At 57.7% G+C, this 20,782-nt stretch overlaps 2 pseudogenes across 1 annotated transcript; one reads left to right on the forward strand and one right to left on the reverse strand.

Moving 5' to 3' along the window:
• The first annotated feature begins 15,450 nt into the window (after positions 1 to 15,450).
• Positions 15,451 to 16,357, forward strand: LOC102419813 (annotated as a pseudogene). The gene has a single exon (XR_002827565.1). The product of XR_002827565.1 is annotated as an RNA-binding protein Raly pseudogene (transcript).
• Positions 16,358 to 18,070: 1,713 nt separating this feature from the next.
• Positions 18,071 to 19,093, reverse strand: LOC102420128 (annotated as a pseudogene).
• Positions 19,094 to 20,782: the final 1,689 nt, after the last annotated feature.

Genomic DNA, 20,782 nt, shown 5'->3' on the forward strand with positions numbered 1-20,782 from the left:
CGACGGAGGGAGGACAAGGTGACCCAGTTACGGCGCCTGCATGTCATTTACATGTGCCAGCGCAGGACGACTTCATCGAGACGAAACTGCAGTTTCCGCTCCTGAACCCGCCCTGGAAACCACCGTGCAGCCCCGGGAAGCCTGGATGAGACAAGGAACTTACTCCTCCCTCCTCCCCCCTCCCCCTCCCTCCTCCTCCTCCTCCCTCCTCCCTCCTCCCTCCTCCCCCTCCCTCCCTCCACCCTCCCTCCCCCCACCTCCCCCCTCCTCTCTGATTTTCTTAAGAACACGCACGAGTTCCTTTTCTGTTTTTCTGTTCTGAGGCAGCGGTCGAGCCAGAAGGAGAAGGTGAGTGGCTGGTGAGGCGCTGAGACCTCAGATGTCCCTGAAACCTAGAGACTGAAAGAAACTCCATTCAGGGGAAGGGGCAGAGGCCGCTGACGAGAGCCAGTCCTCCGTCCGCCAGGGAGCCAGTGGGCGGCCTGGCCCAGGGCGGCTCGCCTTCCAGCTCCCGCTCCTGCTGGAGGCCGGGACCAAGCCCTCAGCAGGGAGCGTGCTCGGCCGGCGGGTGTGCCCGTGGGAGTCACCGCTGAGGGCGCAGAGACCCCGGTCGGCGGGAGGAGGGCGAGGGGGAGTGGTGACCGAGTTCACTGCCGGGGCCGGAGGCTCGCTGGGCAGGACGGACTCTCTGTGTCTCATTTCTTTTCTGGCAGGTGTTTCAGCATCAAACATGAGTGATGTGGCCCAGCTGGTTGAGCCTCGACCTAGGACCCAGGAGGTCAGGGTTCGATTCCCGGTCAGGGCACAGGCCCGGGTTGCGGGCTCGACCCCCAGTGTGGGGCGTGCAGGAGGCAGCCGGTCCGTGATTCTCTCTCATTATTGATGTTTCCCTCCCTCTCCCTTCCTCTCTGAAATCAATAAAAATATATTTTTTTTAAAAAAAAGAAGAAACCGTCTGACGCTGACCCAACACTGAGGAGCCTGAGGGGCGGCGAGGACGGGGGTGGGGGTGGTGCCCGTGCCCCCGCGGCCCCGGGGTCTTCAGAGGAGGGTGTGGGCGTGGGCACTCGGGGACCAGGTCTAGGACGGTAGGACGGGTGCCTTCTAACCTGGGGAGGGGGAGGAGGACAAAGAAAACTAGATTATTTCAATAAAGACAGAAAACTGGGTGATTTCAATAAAGACAGGAAACTAAATCTAAAAGCGGCAGGAAGAGCCCCAAATGGAAACGCCAGCCAGATGGCAGCCCACGTCCAGCTACACGAGGGACCTGTGAGACGCGGCAGCGGCGTCCACATCCGCGCTCTCAGGCCGGAATGAGGTACCTCGGAAACCAGCCTGCTGGGCCCCCCAGACCCGCGGGGGCAGGTCCCACGGGAAGCCCGGGCCCCAGCTTCTCGCGGCCCATGCCTGGGGGCTGACCGCTGAACGCGAGGAGAGGACCGTCTCTGCCCTCAGCTTCCTCTCGTCCCGTGAAACGCGTGTTTCGTGAGCTCCCTCGGCGCTGTGGCTGCCTCAGCCTCGTGGGGAGCAGGAGCCGCGCCCGGACCGGCCACAGGAAGCCGTCCACGCTGCGGGCGCCCGGGCCCCTGCGGCCCCCGTTGTCTGGGAGCGTGGACAGGACACGGCCGACCCGGGACTGTGTCCAAAGGGACAGTCACCCAAGAACAGGACCGGTTGGGTCCCAGGCTGGTCCCCGTCCTTCCTGTAAGAACAGCAGCTGGAGGACCCACACGTCCACCCACGGGCGGCTAAGGCGTCGGTGCAGCCGCAGGGAGGAACGGGCGGGCGGTGGCCGCGGGGGCCGAGGGGCCGGCCCTGGGCTCCAGCAGGAGGAGGAGCGGCCTTTGCAGGACGTGCCCGCTTTTGTGGGTGGCTTCGCTCGCCCCTCTGTTCCGTGTCGACAGCCGGGAGGAAGTCAGCGGGCGCGGCTGTGGGGTGGGCAGGGGCGGGGGTGGCACGGGGACTCCTGTTCCCCCTTTCCCACTTCCCGGTGTTGTTTCCACTGGAGGGAACTTGTGCAGACGGGCGGGGGCGGCAGTGAGGAGGTGGTTTTCCTGACGGGACGGTATCTCTGTGAGTTTTTAAATGGCTGCTGTGCTTTGTCATAAGAGAGGGGTTGCCCGGCCCGCGGGCTTGGCGGGTCTGTTTGGGCGCCGGGATCTCGGGGTGTGTGAGGTGTGGGGACCCTGCCCACGCGTCTGGCACCGGGACACCAGTCCGGGGACCTGTCCCGCCCTGACTCACCTGCGCGGCCGCCGCCCGCATCCCGTTCCTGGGGTGAGGCCACCCCTTCCCGCCGCCTCCCAAGCCCTTGAGTCAGAGTTTCTGTCCCGTGTCCGTCGCTGAGGGAACCGCCGCGCCCGCGCTGGCTCGGCCCAGGCCCCCGCCCCCCCCACCCAGGACCATACCATCAGGGGCCAGGGCCGGGCACAGGGACAGGCACTGACCTTCCCCTGACCTCCCCAGGAGGGAACCCCTCGGGGCTCCCATGGCCAGGCTCCAGGCACCCACGGACGGACGGAAAGCTGGTGGACTCTGGGCGACCCCATGTTCTGGTCGAGTGTTTGCTAAGGACCTGGAGCCCTGCTGCTCAGGCTGTCAGCATTGAGCCTGCTCTGGCCCCGGGGATGGCGAGGTTAGGGCGCTGAGTAAGGGCGTGTGCACAGCAACACAAACACGCCCCACCCAACCTCGTCAATATCCCCAAACTGGGGGACAGGAAAAGTGAAAACACTACCAGCTCTCAGGAGAAACGACAGGTGAGAACCACAAACCCAGCGACCCTCCAGCGGGTGACAGACGGCACCTGGAGAGGCTTACGGAGCAGAGAACTCAACCTCACGCCTCCCGGCCAGCCAGTGAGCTTCCTCTGTAAAGACAAGCTTGTACATTTAAACTATGGTCTTGTCTTTCGATTCAAAAGGAGAATTTAATTAAAAGCAAGAAGACTCGTGTCAAGTCCAGGAGAACTTGCACAGTATCTGCCTCCCTGGAAAGATGTATTGACAATACCCAGTGGAGAGAAAAAGCCACGATTAGCTCGAGAATGTGAGCCGCCTCGCGGGAACACTGGCCACGGTGGCTGAGACCAGTTAAAACCAAAGACAATGCTTCCCAGCCCACCAGGCTCCAAAAAAATACAAAATTAAAACGTGACCCCAACACCAGCAAGGAGCAGAGACCCCAGGCCTAACGCACAAACGCCAGGCAGGTGAGGGCGGGGTGTGGGGCAGGGAGGAGAATGGAGGGCCTTCCATGGTTTTCAGCTACATGCACACACACTCGTATGCACATACACACACGCATATGCAAACATACACATACACAGAATACACACTCACATACAGACATATACATATGCACACACATTTGTGTGCACATACACACACGCATATGCAAACATACACACATACACAGAATACACACTCACATACAACACGCACACCCACATGCACAGACACACACATACGAATGCACACACAATACTGACACACAAGTGTACATACACATATGCAGACACATACACACGCATGCATATACACACAAAATCACACACAACTCACTGTATGCTATTTCAAAAATGTAAGTTAATTACTTTGAAGAATTTAAATATATTCAATAGTATAATTTAAAGTAGAATATGTGATTTTCCAAAACAATGAAAGCAAGTTAGGGAATATGTTTCATTCATGATGTATAATTCTCAAGCTTTATTATTTTTCCCCATAATTTTAGACATTTTTTTTTACCACATACAGAATCATTACCTTATATTTTTCCTTAAATAGACTCACTTTTTAACTTAAAGACATAGTATAGTCTCTTTCTTAAACAAAACTAACCCCCAACTCATGCAGTATTTTCCTTTCCAGTAAACATTAAAATAAATAACTGCTAAAATACTGTAAAGGTAGCCCAGCTGGTGTGGCTCAGTGGTTGAGCATCGACCTGTGAACCAGGAGGTCAGGGTTCGATTCCCGATCAGAACACATACCTGGGTTTCAGGCTCGGTCCCCATTGGGGGGCATGCAGGAGGCAGCTGATCCATGATTCTCTCTTATCATTGATGTTTCTATCTCCCTCTCCCTTCCTCTCTGAAATCAATAAAAATATATTTTTAAAAAATACTGTAAAGGGATTCATACATGTACTACCTGAAATTACTTCCTAAAACACCAATAGCATATCCCACACTTGGAAACATTTATCTAGCACTTAATAATATCTGATAAGGTTAATTTTTCTTTTTGCTCATCATGGATTGAAAGGAGCCACACTTCGCTACAACTATGTTCTGGGGCCTCCGTGGGCTGGACACGCTGAGTAAGGACCTTCTGTCCACTCCTGATCCAGCCTTTCCCGCCCGCAGGTGACCCGGGGGAGGCCTGGTTGTCATAGAGACGGGCAGGCCCAGCGCCGGCCAGGGGCGGGCACAGTGCAGAGGGACTCTCTGTGCCCAGCAAACCCGCTCCACCAGCCCTTCAGGTTCCCCACGTGACCCGCGGGCCTCTGCGTGGCCGGCCTGCCGCCCTGTCCTCTCGCTGTGAAAGCTGGTCACAGCCCGCAGTTCCTCGTTCCAGGGCCCTCCCACCTCTGCAGGCTCCGTGCCAGGGACGCCGTACAAAGGGCCGCCGGGCCTGGTGAATCAGCCATCAGTCACCGGAGGAATGCGCTCCCGTCCACACCCCCGCCGCCTCCCACGCCCGACCGTCCACGCGGCAGGAGCAGTGCTTTCCGGCGCTGGGACGCGAGTGAGTCTTGTTTGCTGGGCGCGGCCGTTCTGCTCGGCGCTGGTCACTTTGGAAAGAGGGGAAAGGCAGGGCCATCGGCGCGGTCGCGTCCTGGAGGCCACACGCCGCTCACCCCGGAGTTGTTCCTTCAAGCGTCAGTTTGCTCCTCAGCCTCGGCCGCTCCACCTTGTTTTGAATCATAGAGCCTTGTCGTCACCACCCAATGAAAATCCTCTTTGGAGACAGTCATGTCCCCTGCTCAGCAGAAGGTGGGCATGGCCCTCGGGGGAGAGTCCTCGTCAGGAGGTGGCCTGGATAGTCACAGTGTCTAGGACAAGACGAAACCAAAGGAGGACTTTGGTGAAGGCATCAGGATCCGCTCACAGCAGCCTGGCCGGGAGCCCTGAGCCGCCTCTCCCCTCTGCCTTCCCCGGGGAACAGGTGGGCACCACCCTCCCCAAGGTGCCTGCTCGGGGGGTGCGTGCTCAGAACTGGTGGCCAGGGGGTGGGCACAGCGCACACTCCCCTGAGTCCTGTGGCACCCTGGCCCCTGCAGGCACCGTGCCTGGCGCCGGGCACACGGGGCGAATGGCAGTCCAGCTGGGAAAACAGCCAGGACGTCCAGGTGCACAGGCTCCTGTGTGGGCACGTACCACCCCCACGGCACCTCACAGTGGAGCCTCCAGGCTGGGCTCAGAGGACGGGGAAGGGGTGGGGAGAGGAAGAGGGAACAGGAGGGGAGACGCTCTGTACCCGGCACTGTCGGAGCTCATCCCTCTTCAAGGAGGGAGTAGACACGTGCCTTCTGCAAACTGAATTTCCCAGCATCCAGCCGCGAGACGTACAGGCGACGGGTTACAGAGCTGCACACCTGCAGCCTGTATAATGGTATTAACCAATGTCACCCCAATTCATTTAATGAAAATTAAAAATCTAAAAAAGCAGCCAGGCGGTTCTGTCCCATATGGAGAGTTAGTGGACCCAGCGCCTCCTATTGAAAACATCATGCCTTCCCTCTTTCGCTGGAAATACGGGGGTTGTGCCTGTGGCGGGGCAGGCCCCGGACTCCCGGGCCTGTTCTGTTGGGCTTTGTGCCGACACTGTCCCGTTTCAGTGTCACGGCTCTGTAACGCGTCTCGATACCTGGTCGTCTGGGGCCCCTAAGTTTGTTATATTTTTAAAGCCTGGCTTAGCTATTCTCGGCTTTTCTCATTTCAATAAAAAATTTTGAATCAGCTTAGGAATTTCCAAAGGGAAAACAAATAATGGAATGTAGCTGGAACGTGGGTGTGATGGCCACGGCGGCGGCAGCCGTTTTGCAACCACAAGGAGGTTGGAAACAGAAAGACAGAAAGGCCTGATTCCTGTGATGGGGAGAGGCGGGCGGGCGGTGGGGGCGGGGGGCGGCGGGGCTCACAGACCAACGCTAACAGCGGGGCCTCTGCAGTCCCCGCATGGTTTGGCGCCGACCCTAGAACATGATTTTATTATTAATATTATTGATATTAATTTCCAGGCTAACTTTCTGCCAATTCTTCCTCCGCCTTCCCCAGGGTCACGGCACTGGCTGTCATGCCGGGCGCAGGCTCCCAGCCTCTGCTCCATTCCCGCCGCCGGAGAGGAGGGGGTCCGTGTGGAGCAGGAGGGAGAGGAGCTGACAGGAGAGAGTCCTTCAGAGAACGAGAGGCCCGGGCCAGCGCTGAGCCGTGCGCCCGGGACAGGGATGGGATGTCCCGGTTCAGGCCAGCCGGGCCTGCAGGGGGGGTGTCCTGGCGCCTCTGTCCCCGTGGGGTCACGCAGGGGCCCTGTGGGTGTAGGCCTCGTTCCTGCTGGGAGCTCCCGCCCTGAGAGCAGCTAAAACAGACGCCCCGTTCTGTGGGAGGACCGTGACTCTGGCCGGGCAGCTTTCCCGGAGTCTGTGCCCAGGGTCTGTGCCCAGAGGGGCTGCAGCCCCTGCCCCTTCCCCGAGGCTATGTTTACGCTGCAGGTGACTGAGCCAGACCGGGGTTGCTGGGGCTTTAAGATCTGTCTGTCTCCATAGGAGACGCAGAGAGAAACCCAGGGTGATTGGCAGGGCACCTTGGCATCCCCTTGCCAAGTCTCCTCATTGACAAATCTATTAGGAAGAAGCGGGGGGGGGGGGGCCTCCCCGTTTCACTAATCCGGCCTCGAGGGGCCCCCTCCGAAGGCAGGAGGGAGAGTCCCGATTCCCAGGCTGCTCGGCTGGGACGCGCCCTGAGCTGCAGGGAGAACGGAGATCCGGCTGGGAGAGGGCGGTGTGCAGGGCGGCACCGGGTCACAGGGGCGGCGGGCGGGCGTGGCGGCCCGATCACATCGCTCACCCACACGCCCTTTAAGCTGACAGAGCGCTGGGCCTGGGCGCCACCTTGTTGGGGGGCTGAGCGTGGAACATGCTCCCCATTCTTCGGTAAGTCCTCCACGTTTACTTCATTTTAAACAAAATAATTACTTCCAGAACATGTTATTTTAAATGGTGATGACAGCCTGGTGGGCGTGGCTCAGCGCTTGAGCATCGACACATGAACCAGGAGGTCACAGTTCCATTCCCGGTCAGGGCACAGGCCTGGGTTGCGGGCTTGATCCTCAGTGGGGTGTGCAGGAGGCAGCCGGTCCATGATTCTCTCTCATCATTGATGTTTCTCTCTCTCCCTCTCCCTCCCTTCCTCTCTGAAATCAATAAAAAATATATTAAACTAACAAACAAACAAACAAATAAATAAATGGTGATGGACCATAAGGTGACGTTGACACGGAGCCGGGACCGACGCTGAGGCAGCCCACAAATTCCTGCCTCCCTGGAGGTTCTGACGCTGCCAGCAGGATGTGGGGGACCCTGGGGGAGGGGAGATGGGGACACAGATATAGGCCCTTCCTACCCTCCCTTCCTCACTATCCCTTTGCACGAAGATGAACAAAAAACATTCAAACTGCGTCTCATAAATGAGGTGGTACAGCACCCGAGCGGTAGGTGAGCCCGAGCACCCCTGTGTGAGGACACGCGTGCGCGGGAGACGCAGCGCCCACAGGACAGAGCGGCGTCCACGGGGGACCGGCAGCCCCGCCCGCCCTCCTTCCCGAGTTCCCTCTCCTTTCCCAACACACAGCTCCTCAGAGGAGGGTTGCGACAGAGGCCGGAGCGCTCGGTCATCCCTCCTCCCCCCGCGGGCCTGGCTCTGGGCTGCCCCGTCTCCTCCTGGAGCTGAAGCCCAGCAGCGAGGCCTGCACGGCAGGTGCCCGGGCTGTGCACACGGGACCAGCTCCTCTGCCTTCGCTGCCCCCGCGACGGGTGAGGGCGGCCGCTGCCAGGTGCGGGGGATACTGCGCGCGTGCTCACCTTGTCGCTACTCAGCACGAGACGATGCCCGCACACTTGACAGACGGGAAACCCAGGCCTGGGACCGAGACGCCGTGTGTGTGCGTGTGTGTGTGTGTGTGTGTGTGTGTGAGGGTCACCTGCCCAGCCCCGTGCCGGCCTCTTTGTGTGGCTCTGTCCCCATGGAGATGGGCAGCAAGATCTGAGCCACCCCTCTGAGAGCGTCCTCTTCTCCCTGGGCCCCCCACTCCCACCCCGCACCGCGAGGCGTCTGCAGGCGGGTGTCGGGGCGCAGACCATCTCCTGTGGGACACCAGCTTCTCCTGGGACCCCAGTTCCAGGAGCCAAGTCCTTCCCTGACTTGCGCTGATTTCTGGGACCTGCAGTCGGACCAGGGTGACCAGGCAGCCCGCGTGCAGCTGAGCCGGCCCCGGGAAGGAGGGAATGACCCAGCACTCCCCAGCATCGGGCTGGTTACCTCACCTTCCTCGCTGGCGCCAGGCCCGTGGGAGCCCCACTCAGCCCGCACAGCCTGCCGGTCCCTCGGGAACGTGGGGCTGTGTCCACAGTGCAAGGTGTTCCCCTGGTCCTTGTCTCCCCAGCCGCCCCTCCCTCACCAGGCTCCCCTGGCGTCCGGCTGCCTGTCCCCTCCCACTGCCCTCTGTCCTTCCCCCGCCGATTGTCGTCTGAATCCGGGTGAGTCTCAGATTGGGGGCTCGAGCCCAGATCTCTGCATTGAGCTCAAACCACACTCTCACTTCCCACCCACACCCTCTCACGTTCCCAAGTCACCTCGAATCCCACGGGGTCGCACGGCGCATCACCGTCCCTCGCCCGACCCGCTGCCCACCTGAGTCAGCGGTGCTGCACCCCACACCCGTGTTACCTGTGTCCCCGTCATCACAGCCTCCCCGAGTGCCCGCCACCTGGGGGCCCTGCGGAACATGGGCCCAGGTGCTGGCTCACAGGGAGGCCTCCTGGGCTTTGCGGGCCGCCCAGCGCCCAGCTGACCTGCTCGGAGGCTCTGGGGAGTGTGGTCGGCTGGACTCCCAGTGCCGCCGGGCTGCGCCCTCAGGCCCCTGCTGGGCCGCCTCCTCTGGTGTTTGCACAGCGTGGGTTTTCTGACCAAATGTTTTACTTTAAACAATGGTCTAAATTCATCCCTGAGAGTCAGACATTCAACCACTGTTTCCCGCCTGTTTGAACCGGCTGTGGCCTTGATCTGGGCCGCATTGTGCAACTTCCCAGGGGCGTGCCGTCCCGGGCAGAGCTGCTAACCGGCGCAGCCGAGCCCACAGCCACAGCAAACTGCCTCCCTGCCCCTGAACTCCCGGTGCCCCCGGGCGACTCGGCCTTAATTACTGCATTTCCAGCTTCTCAGTCAGCCTCAGACTGCGGCCGGGCGGCCCCCTCCCGCGGGCACAGGGGCAGCGCCCATCCCACTTGAACTTGAGCGTACAGGAAGCCACGCCCCGGGAGCTGGCCCTCGCTGCAGTCCGGTGGGGCTGTGCCCAGTCAGGCTTTCTCAGTCGGCCCGGCCCGCGGCCAGCGGGAGCACGTCCCTGGGACCTGCCTTCGCTCCTCGCCCCTGGGCCGCCGCCCGCACTCACCCGTCTGTGGAGCACCTGGCTCGTGTCCTCGAGGGCATCCCAGCAGGAGGCTGCCCCGGCTCTGCCCGCATCCTCACATCTGAGCTGTGACGGCTCCTGGTTCTCTCCAGCTCTGCCCCTTCTTGTGGGGACCTGGGCGGGGTTGGGGGTTCCTCGGCGCTCTCAGGCTCCACGAGGCCCTGGCAGGCTGCCCCCCCCCCGCACCCCGCCCTCCCGGTCACCCCGTGACCCAGTGTCAGGGTGGGCTTCCCCGGTCTGCGAGGCCTGGGTGTGAACGCAGAGCTCAGTGAGAGTGCCTTTTTCTGGGAGCATCCTCGAAGGGAGACAGCCCAGCCCCCAGGCGAGGTGTCAGGGCCATTGCTGCTTGTGGTGACTCACCAGGCCCCCTCCCCCCGACCTGAGCCTCCAGACCAGAACCCCTCTAATTGGCCAGGGTAGATCCCCCAGGTTCTCGAGGTCCTGTGAGGGCCCGCGGCCGGCAGGGGCACCGCCACGTCAGGGCTAACCCGCTAATATGTGTTTATGGGGGCAAACGCCGTGCCCTAAGAACAGGAAGACAGCCTTTGGTGGGGTGGGGAGCACACGCCAGGCTATATCTCGCCCCAGTGAATCCGGGCGGATAGTCTCCCAGATAAGAAAGCAGACGCTCAGGATCCACTCCTTCCAGAGTCGGAATCTCAGCCGGAAGGCGGGGGGCGGGGGAGGAGACCATAGACCTTGTGTGCACGTGTGCATAACCATGGACACAGGCAGGAGGGGGGGGCGGGGCTGGGGGGAGGGGGTCCACGGGGGGAAGGGGACGTGTGCAGTACTTTCAACAATAAAGACTTAAAGGAACAGCGAGGAAATGCTGCATGGCCTGCCCCGGGTCCCACGGCAGGCTGCCCGGCTGGGGTTGGAGACCGGCCTCTGGGACCCCAGAGGTTAGAGAGGGAACACTCCAGGCTTCTAGTTTAGAAACGGAAGAGGCCGAGGGAGGCCAGGAAGGACTTATCTCCCATGGAGAGGCAGGGCTCCGGGTCGGGTCACCCAGGCTGCCTCCCCCCAAGCGGGCCTGCAGGCGGGCTCAGAGCTGAAAGTGAATTCCAGGCATTCCTCGCGCTTCCACGCCCTCCTTATCGGAGGCTGTGCAGGGACCTTATCTCTCCTCTAAGCCTCAGCCCCAGGTCTTCCCGTCATCTCTGTCATCTCCATCTCCATCTTGACAGCAGCTGGAAGGAATGCCCAGGGCGCTGGCGGCCTCCCAGATAAGAGGGGCCGAGGGCTGGGGTTTCAGATCTCCATTCCCTTCCGTGTGGCCACGCGGACATACATGCACATACACACCTTCCGCGCCATGTGAGTGTGTGTTCAACGGAAAAGGCCTGTACTCACATTTTTTCTGTTTAAATCTCGAAGACCAGGAGACGTCAGCACAATGCTGCCCAAACAACTGCTCCCGCGTGCGGGTGTCAGCACGTGGGACTGGCGGCGGCCGACCCCCAAGAGGTCAGGTTCCAGCCCCACCTCCCCACAGGGGTGCAGGGCCTTGAGCAAGGCCTTCCCGGCTCGGGGCCTCGGGTGGCGTCTGCGGATACAGCTGGGCTCAGGCCTAGTGGTTGGCTAATCTGTTTAAGTTATAAAATGTTATTTTAAAACTTAAATATCTGGTTTTTTCTTTTAAAAAAGAAAAAGAAGCAAGGCCCTTACTTCCTGCTGTGGTGGGGTTGAGGGGTTCACCTCCCCCCCGCCCACCGCAGCCCTCACGGTGCAGGGGGGTCGGGGGGGAGGTCTCTGTGACCCCAGCCAGACCCGCCGCTTCCCAGCTCCCTGAGTCAGACCCGACTGTCCTGACCCCACACCAGCCCCCCACCCCCTCGGGGAAGCGGAGGAGCTCGGGCCCAGCAAAAGGGAGAAGTTTCACTTTCAGACAAAACCTGTGCCCTGTGTCCCACCAGGAACCCAGCCACGAGCGCCTGCCTCCGACCCAGGGCCGTGCAGCCAGGGATCGGGAACGGCACAAGCCAGGACCATCCTCATGGCTTTACATCCCTCCCTGCTTCTTCCCGCCAAACGCAGACCGAGGCCCCGTGGGACTCGTGGCCAGAACGTTGGCCAGGGGCCCAGCCAGGCTCTGCGGCTGAGGCAGCCCCAGCCCGCACCTGCGTCTCCCCCGGAAACCAGCCACAGCTTCCAACACCCGGCTGGTGGGCGGGAAGGGTGTGTTCTGCTTTGTGTTGTTGCTGTTAAATCCTCACCTGAGGACACGGACCCATTGACTTCTAGAGAGAGTGGAAGGGAAGGGGAGACAGAGAGAAGCATCGTCAGTGTGAGAGAGACTCATCGGGATTGCCTCCTGCACACGGGCCAGGGACGGAGCCTGCAGCCGAGGCACCTGCCCTTGGCTGGATCGAACCCGAGACCCTTCCTCTGCGGGCCGACGCTCTGACCACTGAGCCACCAGCTAGGCTGACAGGGCTGTTTTAACCTGATGTTTTCAGGGACTCCTGCTTGTTTAGACTATTTTAATGATGGAATTTTACAAGACCTGTGCTCTGGGGCTTTCTTAGAGAAGAACAATCATTTTAGGACGAACCTTAAAATGTTCTGTATGGAAAGAAACACCGTCCGTGCCCATTTCCTGTCCTGCACCCTCCTAAGGTGGCTGGTGTGCTTCCTGAGGTCGGACCCTGGGAGCTCGGGGCGAGGCAGACACCCAAAGACCCGAATCCCTTTCGAGCTGGTTCTGCAACTTCCTGTCCTCCGGAGCTAGGTCATTAGGGTTTGGGGTTGGCCACAAGCCGCCTGTGACGCACACGGGAGCCTCGGGGAGCCGGGCCCTGCCTGGCGTGCAGGCGCGTGTCCGTCCTGGGCCGACCACCACGTGTCCCCCGGCGATGGAGCTCACTGCCGGCAACGCGGGGCGCGAGGAAGCGGGGCAGCACGGTTTTTGGTGCACGGCCTGCCGCGGACTCGCTCTCCCCGGCCGGATGCATTATTGATGGGCACGCTGTAAATTTTTAAACCGAATAAATAATGTATTTAGAACAGTGGCAGTCTGTGCTGGTTTAAATGTTCTTCTAAAACAATGCAAACATGCTCCCTTTGAATTAGCGCAGTGTTTCCGTAGGGAGACAACACATTCTTATTTTTATTTATCTTTTTAATATATGGTATTGATTTCAAAGAGTGAAGGGAGAGGGAGAGAGAGAACCATCCCAGGTGGAGGGGGGTGGTGAGGGGACAGGCCCTGTTGTCTGAGCCCCTGAGAACACCGGGTGCGGCCTGGCCGGCTGTGAAGGGTGCAGACTCGTGGGCAGGGCCACCAGGGGGGCTGTGATGGACGGAAGGGACAGGGCCACGCGTAGAGGGAGGCCAGGCGCCCTTGGACAGCTTGCCGAGGCCCCGTCACCCTGTGGCCTCCCTGGCATTCCCCTGGGAGCAGCCGGTGTGTCTTATCTGCTCCCGCTGATACGGTGGCGCCCAGTCCGCCAAGGAGGCCTGAGCCGCCGTCACCCTCAGACCTCGGCACTGACGACAGTCTGTGCCCCGCGTCCCGGGCCCTCGCCCTCCTCCCCCTCCTTCTGGGACGTTGGCAGGTGCCAGGGCCCCTCCACTGCAGCCGAGCAGGCGGGGGACAGCGTCTTCGTCAGCCAGGCCCCTGCGAGGAGCAGCCCCTCCCTCGGAGGTGCACGTGGGGCCTCCATGTGGCCTCCTGAGGGGGGACCCTCCTGGGAGTCAGAGCAGAGCAGGCGGCAGGGGAGCTGCTGCTGGAGGCGCAGGGCCCTGTTGTGGGGGGGACGGGGGGGACAGCTGGACCCCACAGCACATCTGGGTGACCCCCGCTGTTCTCGGAAAGGCGAGGCGGCCCACCCTGGAGCTGCCTCTGAGCAGGGCCCACCCAGCAATTCCAGGCTCTGCCGTCCGGGACTGGACGCGGGGGGTAGGAGCAGCGTGAGCAACACAGCAGCGCCCCCCGCTCCCCCCGCTGCCCGGGACGGCGCCCACGGCCGGGTTCTGCGCCCCGCTCGCCCGCAGGAGCACCGCTGTGCTTGGCAGGGAGGAAGCCGGGCTGGGCGCTCGGTCCCGCACACGCCAAGACCTTCCTCCATGTCCAGGCGGCTCTGGCCTGTTCCCTCCCGGTCCCCACTGCTGCGGACAGGCCCGGCCCAGGAGCACTTGGGAGTGGGAGTTACAGATGCCCCAGGGCACAGTCACAACGAGGTGGGCGTGGCCTGCGGGGGGGGCGGAGTTCCCAGGTCCCTTCGGGGGCTGGTCAGGGGCAGCCCTGCCCGTGTCCTCCCCGGCTGTGTGACCACCTGGGCCTCACCTGGACCCGGAACACAGGCCACCAGATAGCCAGCCGCCCCGCTCCGCCTTATGCCGACCCCACAGCCTGAAGCAGGAAGAGGGAGCCTGGCCCGCCCACGGCATCCCACGGTCAACCCAGAGACGGGCACCTGTTCCCGCAGGTCCGGCTCCCAGTTCAGTCCCGAGAGAACCCCAGTCACCTCGTGGGCGGAGCACTCTCAGGGGTCCCCTAACTACTCCCTCCTCAGCCAGGTCCCCACCGCCACATTGTGATGAACTCTGTCCCTCGGGAATCTGTCATTTGGGGGAGACAGGCAGGCAGGTTAATTACTATTGTGGAAGGCCGAGCGAAATAAATGCTTTCATAAACGTATAGACGTGTGTTATGGAGACGCAGGGAGACAGTGATGACAGCTGGGGGGCGTCGGGAGGAGCTGGCATCGGAGCTGGGCTTCAAAGGTTGCCACGGAGGAGGGGGAGGGTGCCATGGAGAAGGGGGAGGGAGACAGAGATGAGCGAAACACTGACCTGAATCTCAAGCTATTACCGAGGCTTTAACTTTTTGATGAGCCGGATGATAGTTTTTTATATGTATATATTTTATTGATTTCAGAGCGGAAGGGAGAGGGAGAGATAGAAACAGCAATGATGAGAGAGACTCATTGATTGGCTGCCTCCTGCACGCCCCCTACTGGGGATCGAGCCCACAACGCAGGCATGTGCTGTGACTGGGAATCAAACCCGGGACCTCTTGGTTCACAGATCGATGCTCAACTTTGCCCAGGGCTCAGGCTGCCTCCGCTGGTGGAAGCCGGTGGCTGAGGGTTGGAAATACACAGACATTTTTAACGGAAGCAAAATGGGGCAACAGCATCACGTACATCAGGGATTGAGCTCAGGTGAGGCAACGCGAGGTCACCCCTGAGGAGACCAGGGGCCTGTGGCTGCCACAAAGGTGGTGGTGAGCACAGGGGCCGAGGTTGGGGCCACACGAAGGCTCCAGGGTCTTCACGGCCAGGCAGGCCGCCCACGGAACCCCGTTCAGAGGAGAGGGACGCCGGCCTGGGCGGGGAGGGGCCCGGGTGCTGAGACGGTGCCCCTAGGATCGCCCTGGCTCAGCCTGACTCGCTCACGCTGGCACCGGCAAAGCCCCCTGAGCCACCGAAGGTGTGGCAGGGCGGGTGCTGTGCCCCTGTCATGACAACTACAGCAGCCTGGAGGCAGGGGGCCGCCTGACCATGGGGGGCCTGCGAGGAGCCCAGGCTTCCAGCTTCATCCCTGGGCAGGTGGAGAGCATCTGGCCCAGCTGGTTCTGCGAACACCCCGAGGGCGGGCACCTGGGGCTCCCAGAGGCTCCTCAGTGTAATTACTCAATCACCATCACCCAGCCAGTATTTAACCAAGCCCAGCCTGGGGAGCCTGGCGAGCGTGGGGGTGAGGCCTGGCGAGCGTGGGGGTGAGGCCTTCTTCCACACCGCGCGGCTGCCGCTAGACCTCGGCACGGTGCCCACCATGTCCATGAAGATCCAGACAAGCAACGTAACCAACAAGAATGACCCCAAGTCCATCAACTCTCGGGTCTTCATCGGAAACCTCAGCACAGCTGTGGTGAAGAAGTCAGATGTGGAGACCACCTTCTCCAAGGATGGCCGTGTGGCCGGCTGTTCTGTGCACAAGGGCTATGCCTTTGTCCAATATGCCAGCGAGCGCCATGCCCGAGCAGCTGTGCTTGGAGAGAATGGGCAGGTGCTGGCAGGGCAGACCCTGGACATCAACATGGCTGGTGAGCCCAAGCCCAACACACCCAAGGGGTTAAAGAGAGCAGCATCTGCCATTTACAGTGGCCACAGCTTTGACTATGATTACTACCGGGACGACTTCTACCACAGGCTCTTTGACTATCGGGGCCACCTTTCACCGGTGCCTGTGCCCAGGGCTGTCCCTGTGAAGTGACCCCGGGTCACAGTCCCTTTGGTCCGACGTGTCAAAACCACCACTCCAGTCAAGCTGTTTGCCCGCTCCACAGCCATCACCACCAGCTCAGTCAAAATTAAGTTAAAGAGCAGTGAGCTGCAGGCCATCAAGACAGAGCTGACACAGATCAAGTCCAACATTGACGCCCTGCTGGGCCGCTTGGAACAGATTGCTGAGGAGCAGAAGGCCAACCCAGATGGCAAGAAGAAAGGCGACAGCGGCAGCAGCAATAGTGGTGACAGCAGCCGGCCACTGGCCCCCCAAGAGGACACAACTTCTGAGGCAGGCACACCCCAGGGAGAAGCACAGGTTCGAGATGACGGCGATGAAGAGGGGCTGCTGACACACAGTGAGGAAGAGCTGGAGCACAGCCAGGACACAGATGCAGAGGAAGGGGCCTTGCAGTAAGCAGTCTGACAGGGGCGGAGGGCGAAGACACCTGGGCATGAGAAACACAGATCTTCCCGTCGGGAATCTCCACGTTGGCATTGCCCATCCTCTGTCTCAGGTTGGACAGGGTCCTCCTACGCTTTCCAGCAGAGACAGGGCTCGTGGGCGGCCTCGAGGGAAGAGGGAGGGACCGGGGAGCTGTGCGCGCTGAGAGCCTTGCATGTGTGAGGAGCAGTCCTCCCGGGGAGGCAGCTGGAGAATGTCCTAAGGACCCATTCACTGCCCACCAGGGAGCACAGCGCTCCGCAGGCTTCCGGGCAGCCTGGAGTGCCGAGGTCAAAGGTGAGGAGTGATTGTGAAACTATGAAAACTCTTGGCTCCAGGCCGGCTCCCCAGCCCTCTGTCCAGAGTCCGTGTGGGCCGTCCCCTGAATGGGCGCTCACGGATCTCCCGGCCCGGCTCTGCCTCTCGGTCACAATGACTCGTGTCGTCGTGAACATACGGCAGACCTGTTCCCAGTGCCTGCCATGGATTAGCTCATTGCATCCTCACCACAGCCTGTTCCCACTCACGTTTTACATGTCAGAAGTCTGAGCAGGGAGGGAGTCCCTAGGGCCATGGGGGGAGGGTGTTGGGCGCTGGGATTTAGACACAGGCAGGGGGGCTCCTCAGGCCTTGCTCTTAATCACACCCTAAGCTGCCTCTCCACCCCGATCACTAGATTATAGCTGCCCCCTCTGAGTTCATTCACCCATGGAGCATGTAGCATCCATCTGCCCATCCACCCACCCACCCATCCATCCATCCATCCACCTACCTACCCATCCACTGACCCATCCATCTATCCATCCTCCTACCTACCTATCCACCCACCCATCCATCCACCCACCCACCCACCCACCCATCCATCCATCCACCTACCCACCCATCCACCGACCCATCCATCCACTCATCTATAGCGTTATCATGAACAGATACTCAGGGTTACTGGGTAGGCAGAATTCCACATTTGGCAAAGGAAGGAGACACACAGTTGTGCTTGTATTAACACGTATTAGTGTTGGGGTCCAGCCCCAGCAGGTCCAGGGGTTCCCAAAGGTGTGGATGGAGTCGGTGAAGAAGGAATGACACGGAGGCAGCGTTCAGTTGATCATCACAGCTAGGTTCTCCAGCCAAGTTCTGTGTTTTATTTTTTTAAGAATTTTTGTGAGTTTATTTGAGCCAAACTGTCGACATATGCCGGAAAGCAGAACCTCAACGAATTGAGATAATGCTCCGGAGAATGGCGGGGTTACATTTGTATTTATACATTTGCAATCCAAGGAGGGACATAGGTGGGTTACATGAAATTCATTGGTGTTAGATTAAGGAGGAGGGATAAAGCAAAGCAGGGAAATCCCTGGGACTGGATAAAAGTAAAATGATGGACACGTACTTAGGTGGGTGCAGGATCAATTAACATAACAGTGAAGGAATTTGTGGTATCTGTCCTGGCGCCCAGCACATTTGGTTGTGCCACAGGGACTCCAGAAAAAGGGAAGTTACACGTTACCCAGACATTTCAAGGGTCTGTTATCATAGATGCAAAAAGGCAGATAGGCTCAGTTACTGTAAAGGTTGACCTTGTCAGTGAAGATACTGGCCTAGGATGTAACTGCCCACCATAACTGCTTTTAGTTAAAGTTTAATTTCAGACCATCCTTGTGGTGACTTTAGGTCTCTGAGTTTGTAAGACTGCCATGCAGGCCTCCCCTGAGCTTGTCTGGTCAGCATGTGGCCCCTTTCGTTCACAATTACCTTCTCTCCATTAAGAGGTCCATGAAAAAGGAGCCAACTGAGATCCACAAGGGGAGTCAGCAGGAGCCATGTTTGTTTTCTCTCCCCACCCCCTGTGATAGGTTTTTGCTGAGGGGCCACTGCTAGGTCCCCACGTGCTCCCCTCCCTTTGGCCTGAGATGGCAGGGCAGTCCAGGGGCTTCGAAGGAGCAGGTCACGACTCCTCATTCCCAGAATCATCATCATCATCATCATCATAATCATCATCATAACAGTCGGCATCTTCCTCCTCCTCATCTTCATCATCGATGTCAAGGTTGTACAAGTCGTCATAAAGCAAATCTGAGCTGTTGTCATTGGAAGGCACTTTAGTTTTGATGCAATATTCCGCCAGGGTCGTGGGGACTTTCACTCCATCCTTTTCTGCTTCGGCTTTAGTGGCTGAAACCTGTTTTCTAATGATTTCAGCATATTCTTTGTCTTTTCCTTGACTGTCCCTCCATTTCCTGAACATAACTGAAGCATGCACATTGGCTGGGGAGAAGGGGTTGGGCTCATTAAGCAATGAGATGACACTTAACAGGATAGTCCTGACATTCTGAGTAGGATTCCACCTTTCGGAGGGCAGTTCACCACTCTGTGGGTCATCTACGGGTGGATGAAGAATTGAAATGCATACGTGTCCATTCCCATAAATGTTGGGGTGCCACATTTTGGTCAAGAATCTGAAGGTAGGTGGTGAATATGGGTAGTCAATAGGAAATTTAATATGCGCCTTGAAGTAGCCGCCTTCGTAGAGGGTGTTGCGGGGTCCGAAGATGGCAACCTCCCAGTTGTAGAGGTCGGACTCATCCACCAGGGCAATCCGGAAGCCCTCCACCGGCTCCTCCTGCAGGGACTTCAGCTCCAGCATCAGGGCCTTCTGCGAGCTGGTCGTCTGCTTCTGGGCCATCGCGGCGGCAGCGAGCTGGACCAGGCCCCTCCCCTTGGCTCGCCCTTGGGCTGGGCCGCACCTGCCCGGGTCTTCACACTACGGTGTCGGGTGAATTTCCCGCCAAAATATAAGATGGCGCGGGCAATTATTTAGGTTTCCCGCGCAAAATCAGAGTTAGTTTAAAATGCCTATATCTTTTGAAGTATGGGTTCGATTGAAATGAAATTTTCGGTTTCTTGTGTAAAAAATGAAAATTTATTCAATCACAGACATTTTTTTATCTATTCAGTACATAAATAATTCGATATATATAAACTAAATACGAAAAACCCAAAAAATACTTATTACCTAAAAATATACACATATTTTTAAAGTTTAAAATAAAATTTTCATAATAAATCAAAACAAATAGAAATTAATAGTTTTTTAGCGTATGATATTTTTCAAAACACGCCCCTTTATGTAGAGGTATATTGCAAAATTTGCACATGTAGCGTGTCTCACTGCGCAATTTATGAACGGAACATACGCGACACCTTCTCAAAATGTTTTTCTTTTTTCCACTTCCGACAATTGCCTGTAACGTATGCTTTCTCATGTCCATCGATAGCCTGCATGGTGGATCAGATGTAGGTGGTTTAGCCCGCATTCCAGAAGTAGACGGTACTGGTTGAAGGTCTGGAACAATGTCCATGTCCTCTGGAATATCATCCGTCAACCAGTGGATAGCTGTTTGTTTCAAAAACATTTTAAAACCCATTTTTCTTTGCCTCACTGATTTGTAAACTGCATAAGAATTAAATAATGCGCAATTTATCATATACATTGCCAACCTTTTTGTCCATTTGACCGTCCTCCGCAATATCGAATAATATGAAAGGTATTGGTCAGCCTGGTCAACACCTTTCATATGTTTATTGTAGTCAATGAGTGCATTCGGTTTGACAATTTTCTTTTTTGATGTTCTGTCAATATTCTGACTTTCTTCCATCTCCGCAGAATGAATCGAAGAAATCAGGTATACAGGCTTTTTTGATTGCCACACTTGTAACAATATATCATTTTTCCTTATAAATTTTGTTTCACCTTTTTTCAAAGAAATTGTTTGAAAATCTTTAGGTATACCTCGATTTTTCCGGATTGTTCCACATATTCTGAATTTGTTTTTCATAAGTGCTTCACAATTTGCGACGCTATTATAATAATTGTCCATATATATATGGTACCACGAATCAGTGTATGGAGACACTACTGTTTGTATCGTTTCCAATAATCGCTTTCCTTCGCCGCAATAAATTTCCATGTTACAGATATATCCTGTATCACTTTCGCACAACAAACGAACCAATATTCCATATTTAACGATCTTGCCAGCATTATATACCCTAAAGAATAATCTTCCCCTCCAAGGTACGATCCCTTCATCTAGTGATAATTGCTGATGAGGTTTGTAAATATTTATAAATTTAGGCACAAAATAATCTAGTACTGGTCTCACTTTGCAAAGTCTATCTGATTCATTTACGATATCCGCATTATTATTGAAGTGCCAAGCTTTCCATATCTGTCGGAACCTGTCTCTCGTCATCGTTTTACCAAAATATGGCGTCTCCGTCCATGGCTCCGTGGTCCAATAGTCATCTCTTCTATCTTTGCGCACCTGTCCCATGAGAACAATTAACCCTAAAAACTTCTTCATCTCTTGAGGGGTTATATCTTTCCACTTTAGGCTTTTTTTTGA

The sequence above is a fragment of the Myotis lucifugus genome, unplaced genomic scaffold, assembly GCF_000147115.1.
Source record: "Myotis lucifugus unplaced genomic scaffold, Myoluc2.0 scaffold_1708, whole genome shotgun sequence".
NCBI classification, from domain to species: Eukaryota; Metazoa; Chordata; class Mammalia; order Chiroptera; family Vespertilionidae; genus Myotis; species Myotis lucifugus.